At 45.4% G+C, this 19573-nt stretch overlaps 1 long non-coding RNA gene across 1 annotated transcript; it reads right to left on the bottom strand.

Moving 5' to 3' along the window:
• Positions 1–579: 579 nt before the first annotated feature.
• LOC308520817 lies at positions 580–18038 on the bottom strand. The gene is made up of 5 exons (XR_013996119.1): positions 17991–18038; positions 12497–12562; positions 7473–7601; positions 5693–5825; positions 580–1130 (listed from the first exon to the last, which is right to left on the bottom strand). It is a non-coding gene; the product is annotated as an uncharacterized lncRNA (long non-coding RNA).
• Between the last annotated feature and the right edge of the window lie 1535 nt (positions 18039–19573).

Genomic DNA, 19573 nt, shown 5'->3' on the forward strand with positions numbered 1-19573 from the left:
GGAAGTGACGGGATCTTGGCAGGGGCACTCGCATGTTGCGTGTCAGACAATACAAGGGATTGTGGCGGAGGACGGTTTCTGGTAGGTGACAGACGGCTGCGTGTTCTTGCTCCTCTTCTGGTTGAGAAACAGGCTGTTTCCACGCCCTTGGATTTGGCCAAGAGAACCCAGAGGAAGGCCGCTGCGGGCCTGTCCCCGCGGGACCTTCACCTGCAGCTTCTGCCTCAGCTCCCGCTGGCCCCCTCTCCTGGGACCTGGCCCCCCCGTCCATTGGCCCACTCTGGTCCGTGGGGAGAGAGGGCCCTGCTGCAGTTTCGCCTCCACAGTGACGCCCGGGAGGGAGCCACCTTAACCCCCCCCCCCCCCCCAGTGCCTGCTGCACAGAGTCCTGGACAAATGAATGGCTGTTGTTTGAAGCCACCAGGTTTGGGGAGTGTGTCCCTCAGCCACGGATAAACCAAAGAGCCACCCGCAGGAACAGTGTCCCGTTCACGTCTTGGTCACTGCCCCTCTCCAGCGATTACATTTTCCGAAAGGTCAGGAACAGTAAGCGTGACTGAAGGATAGATTTTATTTCTTTATTATTTTTAATATTTTTATTGACTTCAGAGAGGAAGGGAGAGGGAGAGAGAGATAGACACATCAACGATGAGAGAGAATCACTGATCAGCTGCCTCCTGCACGCCCCACACTGGGGATCGAGCCCACAACCCGGGCCTGTGCTTGACCGGGAATTGAACCATGACCTCCTGGTTCACAGGTTGATGCTCAAGCACTGAGCCACGCCCGCCGAGCTGAAGTGTAGATCTTAAATATGCTTAATTCAAACCAAGGGAACACACTTCCATGTCATTCCACCTGGATTACATCACATACACATACTGAGCTACCAAACACCACTTTCCCCACCATGTCCTCCTGCTTCTGTTGGGTGTGTGTCCAACGAAGCTGTGCGCGGACTCTGCGATCACAGGGAATGGAAACAGTCAACAGGCGGCAGCCCCGGGGCTGGGCCAGAGGGAGCCCCGTCGCTGAGGCCGATGCCTGTGGCTGCCGCTGGCCTCGCGGCGTTGGCTTCTCCCGGGTTTGCTCTCCTCCTGCGTTTCATTTCCACGGCAGCGTTGACTGTGCTGTGGGTGAAAGTTTCAGAAAGAACCATGAAGGGGAGAGAGAAAAAGGGAACATTTTAAATAAAGACAAATTTAAAATGCCAAAGCCTTTGAAATTTCAAATCGTTTTCCCTCATTCGGAATCCATAAGCTCTAAATGAGAAGCCACCTGAAACCTCGGGCCCCGTGCGCGTGTTTTGCTGATCACAGACTTTCTCTTTTCATGTCGCCTGGTTTTCATTTCGGGAGCTGGGAGCTCTACCCGGAGTTATTACCAAAATTGATTTTGCGTCTGCATCGAAGGCATTATCTCCTGCTTCTCTGAGGAAAATGGAGTATATATTTATCAAAGTGTCCTGGCCGAATAAAGGGAAGTAAAAGCTGGTAATGAGACCAACACATCTGTATCTTATTTAGGCAGGAGACCCGTTCCTTCACTTCAGAATCCCCTCCCGCCATCCTCAGCTGTGAGGGAGCCCCTCCGACAGCCAACGAGCCCCGCGGAGACGGGGGCGGGGGCCCCAGGCGCCTGGGAAGGTGGCAGAGGAGGCGGGCGCACCTGCAGGGCCTTCAGCGCGCTGTGGAATTTCTGTAGGTGACTACATGACAGGGTCCTAAGCGTCGGCCGGGAAATAACACGCAGGGCTCCGGGCGTGGCTGCTCTTTGTGCTCAGATAGAGCCCTCCGTGGGGCTGCCTCTGCCTCCGCGTTCTGTCAGGCTGCCCTGCAGACAGCAGCTCTTTCCTCCCGAAATACTGCCGGGCAAGCAGTTTTCCTCGCCACAGTATTAATTAAATTACATAAAACTGGCGGTGCTTAAATCCTGGCATCTGTATTGTCTCACTTAATTACACCCCTGGACTCCTTTCAACATTCTTCCATTTGCTGCAGGGACATCTATTGGCGAAAAGCGAAGAAATCAGATAGAAGTGATCAAATGGGATTCGGATTCCTGTGGCCCCGCGCCCGCCCTGTGGAGCGGGGCCTCGGTCTGTCTGTCCCCGGCATTCCCACCCCGGGGCTGACGGCTCGGACTAAACGCAGAGGGAAAATGTCACAGTGATGGGGACACGCCGAAAACGAAGGGCATTTGAGTGTTGAGTGTCATAAATAAAACACATTTCAACAGTCTTTCCACTTTTTTCAAGCCCATGCAAGAACACCTTCAAGCGGGAAGCAGTTTGCCAGGCTTGATTGTAGCAACTCACATGCCAAATAAGAGGGTCCCTGAAGCTGGGGCAGAAGAGAAACTTCCAGAAGCTCTCCCTGGACATCCTGCTCAGAGGAGTGTTGTGAGCCTGGGTCAGCGGAGGTGATTCCTGCAGGCTGGTTTGGAGGGTGGGGCCAAGCAGAACAGCCAGGTGCCCAGCTCAGCTGCTCAAGACCTACTGCCAGAGAAGGGCAGACAAGAGAAGCCCACAAGACTTTTTAAAAAATATATTTTTATTGATTTCAGAGAGGAAGAGAGGGAGAGAGAGATAGAAGCATCAATGATGAGAGAGTATCATGGATCGGCTGCCTCCTACACGCCCCACACTGGGGATCGAGCCCGCACTGGGGCATGTGCCTCGATTGGGAATCAAACCGTGACCTCCTGGTTCATAGTTCGGTGCTCATTCACTGAGCTATGCTAGTTGGGTGCTCACAAGACTTTTTTTTTTTTTTTTTTTGCAAATTCCTTTTTTTAATGGACATGTCCAGAATCAAATTAATTTCTTTCTCAGATCTAGTTATTTTACTTTTTTTTTTTTGGTCTTAATGAATGGCTATCATCCAAGCCAGGAATCTGAGATCATCTTGGGTCTCTCTTCTCATCTCCTACCTGCATCTACCTCTCGCGTCCCGTCTCACTCTCACTGCTGAGGGCAGAACAGGCACGCCCAGCCGGCCTCTGTCTCCTCCAGGTCAGGGATCTGGGTTCCTTCCCCACATCCTGAACCCTCCACAATGCGTTTTCTAAAATGTGAATCTTGCCTGGTTACTCCTCGATGGCTCCAAATTGCCTGCACAATAAAACCCAAGCTGCTTAGCATAGAAATGGAGACCTCCACGGTCCAGGCCCTGCTTCCCTCATCAGCCTCATTTCTCTCTCTATTAAAGTGTTCACTGTTGTTGAACCAATGAAATGGGATCTATGGACTGAAGATTTAAAAATGATACTTATATTCTCCTGAGAAAACACAGTGCTAAATTTGTTGGATATTCTTTGTGGTGAAACAATGAAGAGAGGAAAATCTGAGGTTTGATGAAGAAACAAAATTGTGCTAATCATAATGAAAACTTGGTGTTTTGGGGACTAAAGTGAACACATTTAGCAATTCAGAAAATACCATTATTAATCCAACAGCTAGAAAGTTCATTCATCTTTCTTCCATCTGTCCACCAAATAAGGATGAATGCCAGCGATATACCATCCAACGCGTCAGACACTGGCGCATGAACATGAGACAGGGCCAGCCTTCCAGGAGCTCACAGTCTCCCGCAGGAAGAGATGAGAAAGCATGTGTGATACAGCATGATCAGGGTATAAGAAGGCATCTGGCCTAAACAACCTGTATTAATTTGGTCTCTTTATATTGCAGGTAGTAGAAAGTTCAGATCGTTCTCAAATGAGCCAAAAAATAAAAAAAGAGGAAAAAATTGTTAAACATAAAGGATAATTTCGGGAGCATTTTGCATTCAGTTATAGTTTGATCCAGGAACTCCAATAATGTTCCCAGATCTCTCTTCTTCTCTCTCTCACCTCCAGTTATGTCTCTGATGGCTTTTTCATACATGGGCCATTGAAAATTCTAGGCCTATACTTTACCAGTTAATCAACTTTATAAAAACAAACAAAACGTTTCCCCTAATAATTCTATAAAATGGCCCCAGATGATTGAGAGTCCTTGCTTGGGTCATATGTCTACTCTTGATCCAAACACATGGCCAAGAGAATGAAAAGTCCTGCCTGATAAACATGATCAATCTTGGCACCAAGCACAGGGTAAGCTGCATCTCGTCAATGCAGCTGGAGTGAGAACAGTGGTTCTCCAAAGAAAATTATCATGAAAAGGAGGAAGAGATGTTCAACAGGTAGAAAACAATATGAACCTTCCCTGGTCCTGGAGCTGAAACTTGAAGATGAGCAGGAACTAACCAAGTCGGAGCGTTGATGGGAGCCATTCCAGGCAAAGGGAGCAGATATGTAAAGACAGAGCTATCCAAAAACATGGTACTTGCAGGTGCATTTTAACGTTGTCTTAGTATGATGGGACCCATGTGGGTCGATGGCATGATAAAAGACCAGAAACACTGATTCTACTCATCGTGAGCTGTGAAGTCCTTTAAAGTTGCTGCAATCTTTTGGGAAAGACCAAGTATGCCAGAAACACGCATGCCTTCAAATTTCAGAAATATTTGGAAAAGATTTTGCACAGCCCTCTTCTGAGGAATTATGACCCAGAGCCCCACATGCTTGGAACCTGGTTGTGATAGCCAAGTGGACACGAGATGGGTTTCTGACCTCAAGACAACCTGGGGTGCCCTCCGCCCCCAGGGAGACCCCCGCGGTGAGTCACCTGTTGGACCTGCCGGATAAGCATTGTGCAGCGAGAACCATCTGGTGAGTGGTAGATGGTGTGGGAGGAGAAGAGGGGTCGCAGTTAAGTAACCTCAGAGGCAGAAATTGGAGACAGGAGTGATGATGATGTAGTTATTACACTGCTGGGTCTTGACCACCGCCTAGTTCTTCAATGATATTTAGTTTTCAGGACACCAGGCTGTGTGACTGTCCTGTTTGGTCCAACTGTGCAGATGACAGCACTGTTTTCTCTTGAGAATCCTCACAAGGAACTCCTATCCTTATGGCCGTCCTAGAAGAATCATGTGTCTTGCTTCTAAAGGAGCTCAACTAATTTAAGGTCCCGCACCTGTCAGAGTCTTTGCGTTAACATTGAACAGGGTTATAAAACACATGCTAATGTTGTGTTTTTCAATTAAACATGAGCATGCATCCTAAATTGGGGGAGTTAACCAAATACTTCATTTTTTTTTTCACGTGCACAGGAAATTTTCCTACGGCCATTATATCAGGAGTCTTTATTTTCAGGATCCTTACTGGGGAATAGTCAATGATTTTCTTAACCAAGTGGTGCTTCTGCGGTCATGGCTGAATACCTAGGACTTCGGCCTTCTTGGTACTCATGTTTGGTACTGCAGGCCTGAAACATGTTAACGTAGAAACATATCAGCACCAAGTCTGAAACACCTATCCATGAAACACGGGCAAGTCGCCCCCTCTAAAGGGTGTCCAGATTCGTACTGGCATTACAATATTATCTGTTTCAGTCTATATAGTATTTTTGATGGAGGCTCACAACATTCTATTTGCCTTCAACTATAAGAGGTTGACGATGTGGACATGAAATCAGTGGGTGAAAAACAATCCTTGAAATTAATTTACAGACATTATTCACTTTGGGGGATGCATTTTCCTGGGAGCAGTGATAGTTTCGAGTTGGACAAAAACACAACACACCCCATCACTCATCACATCAAATAATTGCTCTTATAAAAATATTTCAACACAAGACATGGGATACCTTTTTCTTTCCTTGTTCTAGAAAAGAGGACCAGGAATGGCACACCTGAGACTCCGCGGGTGGATTTCACAGATAATTAGACGCTGGGGCAGAGTCCGGGTTCCTCATTGAGCAGCTTCTCTCCCTGCAGGTTCTGATTAGGTTGAAACATTTACACTCATATTTGTTATCTGGGAGAGATAATTAGATATTTCCACCACAAGATAATTTACATTAATGGGCCATAACTTTCAATGTGTAGTTTTAAACTGCGCATTTAAATAATATAATATCTGTCTCCCTCAATTTTACTGTAATTGTCTCCGTGTGGTGGCTTTATTTTTCTTTCCCAAAGCACAGTTGACTAAAACACCACACTGAGCGTCTTTAGTTTGGTAGTTTGAAAGTTTAGACTAGGTTACCCAGCAAACTTGTTCAGAATTTAACTAAATTCTTAGTGTGGAAAATGAAAGTGGCTTTGAACTTCATCTAAAGATATAAGACGAATACTACGTGGTACATACATGTCCTGGGGGAGGGGCTGTGAGGCACAGTGGGATTTCCTTCTTAGTCATTTCTGTGTATAACCCAAAATACCCACCAGCTGTTCATTAGAAGCAAGGCTCGCCTCAGCTACACACCTCAGCTTGTTCTTGGTCTAGGGTTGGTCAACGATACTTTGGTGTAATGTGTGCACTGAATATTTTGCCTATTCATCCGTTCAAATATTCTGTCAGCTACAATTCGTGGGCTGAGTAGGATCCTGGGATAGAGGCAGGAAAACCCTAACAAGCCCACAATACAAGACTACAGGTCTACCTGTTCCCCCTTCAGATGGGCTCTGCGCTAGGTCAGTATTATCACTGAAGACTCACAACTACAAAATGGGATGCAAGGAACGAGGGCTTCAGAAACTTGAATGGATGCTCTGACCTCGGGGACGTCCATGTGGTCTGAACGATCCTTTAATTAGAGATGGAAGGGAATGTCCTCAACTCAGGTCACCTTGGCGAAGTTGGGCGTGCTTAAGCCATAATTATTTTATGCCTTCTTTTTATAGCACTTTAAGAAATATTGAAAGATTCCAATTTCTCAAGAGTTTAGAGTGACAAAAATATATATGCAGGCCAGGGCCTTCAGACACCTGGAGCAGAATGTCTCAGGTGTTAGAGTCAGAAGTTATGACCTTCCTGAGTTACTTAACTCCTTAGAGGTTCAGTTTCATCAATAAATGATGGTGTTATTGGTGACACTAAGTACACATTCTGTATCCCTACATATATTAAAGTATAAACACCATGCAAATGCTCGAATGTTAACGCTAAGAATAACAAAGTCATAGTACTCGTCAAAAGGATAATCATCTCCACAGAAGGCCTTTATCTGACATTCAGAAAGCGATGCTAACCACCCGATCCGTGGCGTTTCCCAGATACGTGTCCTTCGTAGCTCCTTCGCTCATGATGCATCTTCCCGGGCAACACAAACATTCCCCGAGCAAACTTGCTCATGCTGCTAATTAGTCACATCTGGGATCAAGTGTTTGCAAAGATAAGAGGCAGCACATCGTCTGATTTATGAGTGTGTTTTTTAAAAAACTATAGAATCAGATTGAAAAATGCAGTTTGATTCTACAGTGTATTACATCCACGTTATTCATGCGTTAATGTGAACCATTTCACACGAAAGGCCACTTTCATAGTCTAAAAAACATCCAAGTCAAGAATGAACAGCTAATGAGCCTTCCCGCTTCATTTGCTTTTTGAATTGAAATATATCTTCAAAGACCCACGCCACTGACCATGGTCTGGGTCTCCGTGTCAAATGGTTTCTTTGGCAAAGAAAGAGAAAGCTGCTTTGAAGACTGTTTTGCTTCCAGAATGTCTGTGGCATCCACATTCTTGAGTGAACTAGATTAATTGGGTGTTTTCTGTAAAAAAAAATAAATAAAAATGGTGACTTGAGCTGCCATTCCTGCAGGCCACCTGCCCAGCTACTGCTGATGCCTCACTGCCAGATAAGGGGGCCATGGAAGCTTCTAGTCCGCTGTACGGGGTGCCGGCAGCTTCCCTTCCAGCATGTTTCTCCTCCGCGTGCAAAGATCACAGTCCTGTGTCTGCCATTCAAATGCCTTTTGATCAGTCCCGTGGAGTCATTCTTCAACATAAAGTCAATGTGTGGCGCCCCACATATACAAAGTGAACTGAATTGCATTGCATTGGTCATAAAAGCCACCACCACAGGCGATTATCACTAGTACACTTTCCTAGCTTAGGACTGGAATATCTATATCTCAATATATCTGTATATCTATATGTCTATATAGATATATATCTGTATCCATCTATCTATCTGTGTGTGTGTGTGTATTTTATTGATTTCAGAGAGGAAGGGAGAGGGAGAGATAGAAACATCAATGATGACAATCATTGATTGGCTGCCTCCTGCACACCCCTCACTGAGGATCAAGCCCACAACCCAGGCATGTGCCCTGACCAGGAATCAAACTATGACCTCCTGGTTCATAGGTCGACATTCAACCACTGAGCAACACCAGGAGGGCCAGGATTTAATATATTAATGCAATAAGTGCATGCCCTCTTGTAGGTCCTTGAACTACTAACCCTCTGAAGCACATTTACTGCACACTGGCCCCCCAGGCCTTACAGGCACCAGCCATGAATGGGACCTATGTTCTCATACAGTGAAACACACCATATAGAGTTTAAAAGGGACAGTATCCGATGATAGAAATCCTATATAATAAAAGCCCAATATGCTAAGTGTCCATTTGTTCAACCATTCAACCAGTCACTATGATACACACTGACCACAGGGGGCAGACGCTCTGACCGGTAGGTTAGCTTGCTGCTGGGGTCAGCCGATCAGGACTGGGTGAGATGGGCCAGACACACCCTGCAGTCCCTCCCTGGCCTCTAAAATATTTCTTCTAATTAATTTCCTTTCAATGTGCACGAATCTGTGCACTGGGCCTCTAGTGTAGATAGAAATGTATTATGAAGAAAATGAAAATAATATGGACACTTTGGGGTTGGGTTATCAGTCCTTGAGAAGATCCTGGAGGGGGTTTTGCCAGCCCCAGGGGAGTACCATGGGTGCACCAGACGATGGGCAGCTCGGAGGTGACTGCCTCTCAGAGAGACTGGCCTCGGCAAGGAAGGGGAACTTGGGAAGTGAGGGTGGGAAGGAAGACCTGCCGGCCAGGATGAGAAGTCTAGATTTTTGTGGAACATGATCTGCAGTCAGAAGTGTATTTTTCAAAAATTTTCATGTGTGTTTAAGTCATTTAGATTTCCAATTTTGGTTGAACTGTTTGTATGTCCCAAGATGGTAGTGCTCTTTGTATCCCTGAAGATCATGGAAGAATATGGCATCCATGGGTGTTCTCAATATTTTTTCTTTAACAAGAAATGGTCACATAATTAATTCCCTCTAAGCACAGGAAAAAAATAAAGATCTACAGTAAGTATCTACTAGTATATGGAGAATTACAAAATTACTGATTTCCTGACTAATTAGTATATAATGAACTTCAAATGAATCTGTCTTATTTTAAGTGTTACTGATAAGCAGAACGGCCATCAAGTATGTAAATATCAACTTGTACAATTACAATATCAAGAACACAATGGTTGTTGGACATGTGCAGAAGCGGTAATGAAATTCATAGGACAAGGGCTTAAAAGACTGAATTCACAAACACATGAAAAGATGTGCAAACTTCTGGTAATCAGGGAAATAAAAGTCAAACCGCAGTCATAAAATATTTTGCACTCCTATTTGAAAAAATTAAAAACTCAACAGTAGATGTGGAGGACTGATGGAGCCATGACTCGTTGCTTGTGAGAATATATACTTGTGTAAGTATTTTGAAGAACAATACGGTTTACCTGGTCAAGTTTAGGAAAAGCACACCCTGTCATTGAGTCACTCTGCTCAGAGGTGTATGAGTGAGAACCCAAGGAGAAAGCCACAGCAATTTAGAAACAGAAAGATTCAACCACAGGAGGATGCATTAAAAAGATGTATTCTTGCCATGGAATGTATTAGAGCAATGAAAACAAATAAGCCATCAACACAGATGACTCAAATACAACATAAAATAGTTCCAGGAGAATGCACATGGTGTGTTACAAGTTATAAATATATAAAACAATAATGTATACACAATGCATATTTCTCAGGGATACACATAAGCGACGATGGTTCGTGGAAATTATAAGCATATTGGTTTGCCACAGGAAAGAATGATAAAATTACCGTTTCTGTTTGTGAACATTAACTTCTGCCACATTGTCAAAGACTATCTGATTGATCTTCCCATGAACATGCTCAATTGGATGGAGCCAGATTAGTTCATTTATCTTTATTAATAGCTGATGAGAGTATGCTTTTTAGCTTTGATTTCAGAAAGTTTCTTTAACACAAAGTAAGAGTTATAGCAAAAGTCTTTAACATAATGTTTGGCAGACATTCATAAAAGCCCTATTACATGACAAATTCCCAAAATTAAAGTAATATCCAAGTCTTTATTTTTCTAAGTTTGCCTTTTTTGTCAGTAGAAAAACAAAAAACCCACTAAAGAACTTTATCACTCTATGTTAAACAATATGGAATTTCCTTAAAAATTAAAAATAGAACTGCCATATGATCTAGCAATTAGTTTTAGATGTACAACATGATTCAACATTTGCATTGCAAAATGATCACAATAAATGTAGTTAACATCGGACACCATACATAATTACAATTTATTCTGGTGATGAGGACTTTTGAGATTTACCATATTAGCAACTTTCAAATGTGCTATATAGTATGCAGTCACCATGCTGTATATTATGACCCCATGACTTACTTATTTTGTAACTGAAAGCTTATACCTTTTGACCCTCAAATCTGGCAATTCCACTTCTGGGCATTTATTTAAAAAAAAAAAAGGAAAAATCACTAATTCAAAAATATATATGCATTCTCATGTTCATCGCAATATTATTTATAATAGCCAAGATGTGGAAACAACCTAGGTGTCTGTAGATAAATGAGTAAACAAGATATAATATACATGATGGAATATTACTCAGTCATAAAAAAGAATGAGCCCTTGTCATTTGCAACAACATGGATAGACCTGGAGGGCCTTATGGAATTAAACATTTATAGTAAGGTTCTTGATACAAGGTTGATATAAAAAAAAGTCTATTGTTTTTCTATATACCAGCAATGAACAAGTGGAACTGTAATTTAAAAACACTAACATTTTACATTTGCACCCTCCAAAAATGAAAATATTTAGGCACAAATCTAATAATATATGCATAAGACCTATATGAGAAAAATTACAAAACTCTGATAAAGTCAAAGAACTAAATAAATGGAGAGACATTCCATGTTCATGGATAGGAAAACTCAATAATGTCAAAATATCAATAATTTCCAACTTGACCTACAGATTCAATGCAATTCCAATCAAAAACCCAGGAAGTTACTTTGCGGATATTGACAAACTGATTCTCATGTTCGTATGGGGAGGCAGAAGACCCAGAAGAGCCAACACAGGATTGAAGAACTAATGATGTTACAGGACTGATACTACCGACTTCAAGACAAACTACAAAGCCACAGCAAGTAACCAAGTCAGGGTAGCATTGGCAAAAGAATAGACAAGCAGATCAGTGAAACAGAATAGAGAGCTCCCAAACAGATCCACACACACAGTCAACTGATTTTGACAAAGGAGCGAAGGCAATACAATGAAGCAAAGAGTCTTTTCAACAAATAATTCTGACACACCATATGCAAAAAAAAAAACCCCAAAAAACACCAAAAAAAACCAAAACACACAAAAAACCCTAAACTCTAAACACAGACCTTATAACCTTCACAAAAATTAATTCAAAATGGATCATGGACCTACATGACCTTGGGCACAGTGATGCCTTTTTAGACACGACACCAAAACCACAATTCATGAAAGAAATAATTGATAAAATGGACTTCATTAAAATTAAAACTTCTGCTCTGTAGAAGACATCATCTAGGTAATAAGAAGCCAAGCCACAAACAGGGGGTCAACACTTGCAAAAGATACATCTGATAAGGACCATCGTCCAAAATATGCAAAGAAGTCTTGAAACTCAACAAGAAAACAAACAGCTCCTTGCACAGTGGGCCAATGACCTTAAGAGGCTCCTCACTAAAGAAGATGTGCGGGTGGTACATAAGCAAATGAATAGGTGCTCCACATCTTACATCATCAGGGAAATGCACATGAAAACAGCAATGAGATGCCACTACACTATTGGAGTGGCCAAAACCTGGACCACTGACACCAGATGCTGGCCAGGGTGTGGAGCCGCATTAGCTCTCATCCACTGCTGGTGGGACGGGGAAAAGGACACAGTAAAATGGGGCCACGCAAGCACCTGCCCATGAGTGTGTGTAGCAGGTTTATTCATAACCCAAATCTTGGAAACAACCATGGTGTCTTAGTAGGAAGCAATCATGGATGAATAAACTGTGGTCCATCCGACCAGCTGTTCTCAACCTGTGGGTCGCGACCCCTTTGGCGGTCAAACGACCCTTTCACAGGGGTCGCCTAAGACCATCCTGCATATCAGATATTTACATTATGATTCATAACAGTAGCAACATGACACTTATGAAGTAGCAATGAAAATAATTTTATGGTTGGGTCACAACATGAGGAACTGTATTTAAAAGGCCACTGATCCAAACAATGGAATAATATTTAGTGCTAAAAAGAAATGAGCTAACAAGCCATGCCAAGACATGGGGCAAACTTACGTGCATATTCTAATGAAGACAGCCATCTGAACAAGGTACACACTGTGACTCCAGCTCGACGGCATTCTGGAAAAGACGGAACTATGGTCACAATACGAAAGATCGGTGGCTGGCAGGTTTGGGGGAAGGATGAGTAGGCGGACACAGAGGATTTTTTAAAGCAATAAAACACTCTGTATAATATTACGACGCTGGGTATGTTGTCTGACTTTTGTACAAACACGTAGACTGTGCAATACCAAGAGTGAGCCCCACGGTGAGCTATGGATTTGGAGTGATTCTGAGCTGTTCGTGCAGGCTCATCCTTGGGAAAGCAAAGCGCTGGTCTAGTAAATGCCACTGATACGGGAGGCTGTGCACGTGAGGGGGAGGAGGTGCTTGAGAAACCTCGCTACCTTCCTCTCAATTTCAGTGCAAACCTGAAAGCGCTCTGGAAAACACCGGCTACAAAGGTAGAGAAACCGCTTCCTAAGCCATTGCACACCCCACGGACGTGAGGCGGCTGTTCCCAGGCTGTGGGGGTGTTTGAGGAATAGTGTTTGGGTCTGGGTGGAAGAATAAGAGTGATGGTTCGGGCAGGAGACCGATTCTTGGAGGAATGGTTTTCACAAACGTGCTGACTCCGATGTGCTAATGAACAGCGTGGGCCTGGTCCTCGCGTCTGAGAGGGAGCCGGTGCCTCCTCAAGGCCCCAGCAAGTTGCTAAAACCTGCAAAAATGGCCTCGGAACGTGGAAACGGGAAACCAAATTTAGTTTTGCTGGTAAATAAGAAATATGCGGAACCCAAACACATATGTTCTGTGCTAAATGCTCCTCAGTTTAGCATCATTAGAAAGTGGGATCTGCTAATTCCAGATCAAGGCGAGAGTTTGGGCCCATCTGCTACTTTGCACAATTTGAGGACCTATCACCGTCTCAGGGGGAACAGATCCCCACGCTCACTGCCATTGTAGTAACTGTGCCCTTTATGGGGTACCCCTCACCCAAAGTCTCCCCACCCCACTGCAGGCGTCCCATACCCATTGTGGGGAGAGGAGAGGCGAGGCAGTGGTTCCCCGTGAAATATTAAACAGCGACTGGGGATCAAAGCGAAGAAAATCGCATTCACGAAACAGTGGGGAGGGAATACAGCGAAGACCACGGTTGCCTGGGAAGTGATGGGAGGGACACGGAGGCCTGACCTGCGTGCACAGCAGCTGGGGTCGCCCCGTGTCTTCCATGCAGTCAGCTTCTCTCCAGCTGCGGGTGCCGGCCATGACCCTGCAGGATGGGCACCAGCCCCGAATAGCTCCAGCTGGTGACCTTCCTCAAGGTCGCCCCTCCCAGAGGTGAGCAAGCCTGCTCTGTGCTGAGTGCAGGAGCCGCAGGTCTGACGTGTAGGGCAGTGGTCAGCAAACTCATTAGTCAACAGAGCCAAATATCAACAGTACAACGATTGAAATTTCTTTTGAGAGCCAAATTTTTTAAACTTAAACTATATAGGTAGGTACATTGTTATTAACTTAATTAGGATCCTCCTAAGGCTTAGGAAGAGCCACACTCAAGGGGCCAAAGAGCCGCATGTGGCTCGAGAGCCGCAGTTTGCTGACCACTGGTATAGGGGAACCACTGGCAAGTCCAAGGCCACAGCGGGCCAGCCCTGAGCCTGAATGCCCACCTGCCAGTACCCAGTCTCCTCTGCTGGACTAGGTTCCCATACTCCTCCCGATGAAGGAGCCAGGACCGTCCCCCCTGGGGACATCGCTGGTTTCGGATGGGAGGCAGGACGTGTGTAAGGATGCAGCGCAGCCACACAACCACAGGCCCAGGGGCGAGTACAGATGCCAGGAAACCCTTTAACCTCCACTAGAAACTTCACCCTTTTCTTCCACTGAAAGTGCTTTTGGTCCGACAAGCTGAGCAGCTCTCCGCACGCATCTAAGAGCCTGAATTTTCAGGACCGAAAGATCCCGTCCACACTTCACTGACATGGAGTTGGTAAAAATGGACTCTTTGATACAGGAATACTTTCCGAGTAGCCACCGACGCTCACTCCTTGGGAAGGAAACATGGAGATTTTACACCTTCCGTTGCTTTCAAATGCCCTACAGCATAAGGTTTAACGATTTCTACGCGACTCGGGGTCGTTGAGCATCCGTCGCTGGGTTGTGCCGTCACTGAACAGCACAACATCGGCCCCGACTCCGAGTGGCCTTGATTCTGTGCCTTTGAAAACTTGTCTGATTGTCACAATTTTAGGGGCTCTCTCCACTTCCTGCCTCTTGCTGCTCAGAGCAACGCCCGGTCCTTCCATTCTCCCCCTCACGCTTGTAAATGCGCCACAAGTATTTCCCAGACGTGTGCGAAGTGAGAGGAGGTCAGGGTCCTGAGCCAGCCCTGAGGAGCCAACCTGTCACAAAACCTATGACTTTTGAGTCATTGGCCTTGAAAGACCTATTTCATTTTTTTAAGGTAGAACCTAACGTTTAGATCTTCATTCTACTGTTGGAATTGAGAACCAGACATACATAATAAACCTCCAAAAATCGATCCTGAAAGGCACTTTCTGCTCAGGGCGAGCAGTCATGGAAGAAGCATGTATACAGCTGGCTTCTCTGTACCACCAGCCACGGTTTCACGTCCTACCTGGACCCATTTGCAATCCAGACGGTGAGGCCCCTGGTTAAGGGACGTCCCAGCACATGAAGTGGGGCGGGAACAGGCCTGTCAGCTTCCTGGCTGCGGCTGGAATCTCTGCCAACAGGAAAACGAGTAATATGTACCTACTTCCCGGTGAGTTCAGGAACGCACAGGCCCTATTGACACACATGAAAAATGTTAACATAAGATTTTCAATTTCAAGATGAATTACTTCTCTGAAAGGTGTTTCCCAAGTGGATGATCAATGTGCGCCTCTGTCCACAGTGGAGCGCCTCCTAGTGGCAAAAGGCTAGAAACAACTTCCCCTAAAGAGGGGCTATGGCTCATCCTCATGGTGGGTAGTAAGCAGTGGTGAAGACTAGACAAGGCGGCCGTGATGAACCGTAAGGGGCGGCTCTGCCCTGAGCCGGTCGGCCGGACCCTGTGAGCAGCAGGCCGGCGGGCATCACACGCTGGGCATTTGATTCTCCCTCTCCTGCCTGCTACCCGAGTGGGCCACCAGGAAGAAATGGGGCCGCCTCCATCCCTTCGGAAATGCCTGGCTTTGCCTTCCAGGTGAGAAGCACCCACGAAGGCCTGGCGTGAGCTGCTCGCCATCTGCATCCGCAAGCCGGTCCGCACCTCTTGGGGAAGACAAACATTTAAATTCATAGGGTCAGTTGCAAGAAGTGTATGATCAAAAGTATAGATTTTTGGTCCCCAGATTTTCCAGTTTTGGGAACCTATAAAATTATAAATATACTATGATACAACGCTTCCATTATGTACTTTGTCAAGGAAGTCTAAGTAAACACTATCCCTTACATCACCATTTCATAAAATAAAGCTTGTTAGACACCAGAAATATAGGAAGTGCCTGATAGCGAGAGAGCAATAAGATCATTGTTTCTTTTTCTAAATGTAAATGCAGATACCTTTTACCTTAAGAATTCCTGACATTTTATAATATGTCCTTTTTCTCTTTTCCATTCGGGAACTGTATTCATGCGGGCAACATGACGTGGACCTGGAATGCTCACCTTTTCCAGCCAAATCTCAAGCTTGGTTCCCTTCCCTGCGCAAGGGCCCGCTACTCCCTCCTGTCAGCGAGGGGGCAGGTCCAGGGGCAGGTCCTTTCTGTAAGTGTCCGGCTCCTGGCAAATCCCTGCTCGTCTGCATCTTCGTCATGTCCATGGGTGTGTGACTTTCCGTCATGTCCATGGGTGTGTGACTCTTCGTCATGCCCATGGGTCTGTGACTCTCCATCATGTCCATGGGTGTGTGACACAGCAGGAGGGATCTTCCTGAACCTGTTCATCAAATGGCTAGAAACAGAACTCTATACAGTCTCGTTCTGGTCTCCTCTAACCACAGTCGCATGTCCCCGGCTGCCTGGAACTGTTTCTATGTAAACATAGCATGTCTCCCTCCTCTGACTCCCCACCTGTAATATCTGCTTCAAAGGTGTAGGCACTGCCATCTCCTAGCTCCCTTTGCCCAAGGCTGAAGGCTGTCGAGCAGCTCCCCCGCTACCCACTCTCTCCATGTGACCCTTCTTTCCTGGTTGTCGAGACTTCTGATGCCCTGAATCACTGTTGCTTCACTGAATCACTAAACACAGTGACTTGCCCTCAACTCCCAGACCCATTGGGCAAATCTCCAATCCTTGTTTAATGCAACATCCACTTTTTCTAACCACTCAGCCAACATACACAACTTTCCTTATTTTAAATTTTAGTTTTCGATTATAGTTTACATTCAGCTAATGGTTGCCAGAAGGGAGAGGGTTGGGGGGCTGGTGGAAAAGGTGAAGGGCTTGAGAAGTAGAGATCGGTGGTCACAAAACAGTCACGGGAACGTGAAGTACAATACAGGGAATTACAGTCAATACTGTTGCAATAACTGGGGATGGTGGCAGGTGGGCACTTACAACATCTGGGGGATCACTACGTAAAGCATGTGATAGCTAACCCCTGTGGCGCACACCTGAAACTGGTACAAAACAACAGTGAACAAAATAGGCCACCCGAGTCATGGATACTGTTAGAGAAAATGTGTTAGAAAATGTTCTCCGTCGATTTTTGTTCTGAATCCCTGTTGCTTCCAGCTACATATCTCACTATTCCCTGCCTCACTTTTACCAAACACCTCACTGTCACTTCATAAAGAGAAGAGAGGCCATGTGACAGATCTTGTACCTTCGGATCATCCTATCCCTCTACCCTTGTGTCTAAGTGGCCTTCGCCTTCACTTACACCATTGGACACAGGTGAGTAACCTACCTAAGGCTAACCCGGATGCTGTGTCCATATTATCACACCTCCTTTAGTCAATCTCAGATTCACTCACTCATCAAGTATCTACTTTGTACCAGAGATCGTAGGAGTCACTGACAATACAATGGTATTCAGTCTCCTACCTTAAAAACTTAGTGTTTAGTGGGAAGAGAAAGACAAAGGCATGGCCAATTACTATGCAAGCAATCTTATGAGAGCCATTACCGACACCCGACTTTCTGGATATGCAAATGTGCTAATTAACACTCACTTAAAAATCAAGAAGGTATACACATTGTCAGGGACCGAATTATTTTAATAATTCGAGAGTCTCCTTGCTACCTCTTTCCTCAGTTCTCACTGAGGTAGCTGGGTACCCATAACAACATGGCATTCTGGTAACTTCAGCTTAAAACGAGGAGAAGCATACGGCAGGCGCGGTGTGAGCAGGAAAGGTGTGTTAATGATGCTACCAGGCAACTCAAGTAGCATGAAAAGCAAACCCTCTGAATTGCTAAACTTCAGAAACTCCCTCCTCCGCCACAGCCATTACCCTGGTTTCTATGCACTGCAGGTTGCAAGTGTGGCGTCCACATACCTTGAAGTGAGGTGATTAAACAGCAACACCCTGAGCTGTTTTCACAGCCTCTGCTTCCTGGAGAATGCCGAACTGATCTGCACAGAAAGAGCCGTGATCTGTGTATACCTGCCTGACAGGGGTGAGGGTGAGCAAATGCACACATTAATATGCACACGTATGCACACACACAAGCTCATGGACCTGCAGGCACACATGTGCATGTATCTTCACACACATTCAAACATACATTTGAACCTACACACCTGTGCATACATTTATATTCTTGAACTTAAAGCAAAGACTTTAACCCAAAAAGGGTGCAAAGTTCCTTCTGGCAGTCACAACACATCGTGCCAAAGAGAACAGAGAACACAGCTGAGAGGTGAAGCTCGAGGAATGTACTGAGGCACACACCGAGTTGTCATCTCACACGACCGACCATCACCTACTTACCCCGGGAGAGCCGACTGAGGAGTAGGCTTTCAGAAGACATGCTCACCCAACGCCTAGAAGGTGACTTGACTTGGGAGAGAGGTCGTTGCAGATGTGAAGATGCAAGTCTTGGGATGAGATCGTCCTGGAGGAGGGATGGCCTGAAATCCACGGCAAGTGTCCTCGTGGGAGAGAGAAGGGGACAGGGAGACGGAGGCCACCTGATGGAGGCAGAGACTGGAGCAACGTTGTCCATCGATTAGGATTTGACACTTAAAGATTGTTCTCCGAAGTGATGAATAGCAAGAACCTACAACCAAGATTACTCCACTCAGCAAAGCTCTCATTTAGAATTGAAGCTCAAAGAGTTTCACAAACAAGAAAAAGCTAAAGGAGTCCATCGCCACCAAACCAGTATTACATGAAATGCTGAAGGGCATTCTTGAGGAAGAGGAGATAAAAATATGAATAAAATGGCATAAATACATATATGTCAACAACTGAATCTAAAAATCAAAACAAACAAGAAATCTAGAGAACAAAATAAACTGGTGAATAAAATAGAATCAGAGGCAGGGAAGCATGGGCTAGACCAGCCGTGGGCAAACTACGGCCCGCGGGCCGGATCAGGTCCGTTTGAAATGAATAAACCTAAAAAAAAAAAGACCGTACCCTTTTATGTAATGATGTTTACTTTGAATTTATATTAGTTCACACAAACACTCCATCCATGCTTTTGTTCCGGCCCTCCGGTCCAGTTTAAGAACCCATTGTGGCCCTCGAGTCAAAAAGTTTGCCCACCCCTGGGCTAGACTGACCGATCTCACAGGGAAGGGGAGAGAGGGGGCGGGAAGAGATTTACCAAAGACCTTACCTAGGGACACAGACAGTAGGTGGTAGAGGGGGGCAATGGGAGAAAAGGCGGGCATCTGTAATATTCTCAACAATAAAGATTTTTTTTAAAAGACTGTCTTCTGACCAAAGATGTTGAGGAAATCTTCAGTGGCGAGAAGCCGAGAGCGAGAAGTGGATACACCTGTGCTCTCAGCGGGGTGTCAGGGTGCCCACAGGCAGGCCCTCCGATCGGCAGGAGGCACACACAGAAGATAAGGACTCAACTACCAACGTCAGCGAATGCCTTGCCCGGGCTGAGGAGCACGAATCGGGGC

The sequence above is a fragment of the Myotis nattereri genome, assembly GCF_964212035.1.
Source record: "Myotis nattereri genome assembly, chromosome: 6".
NCBI lineage: Eukaryota > Metazoa > Chordata > Mammalia > Chiroptera > Vespertilionidae > Myotis > Myotis nattereri.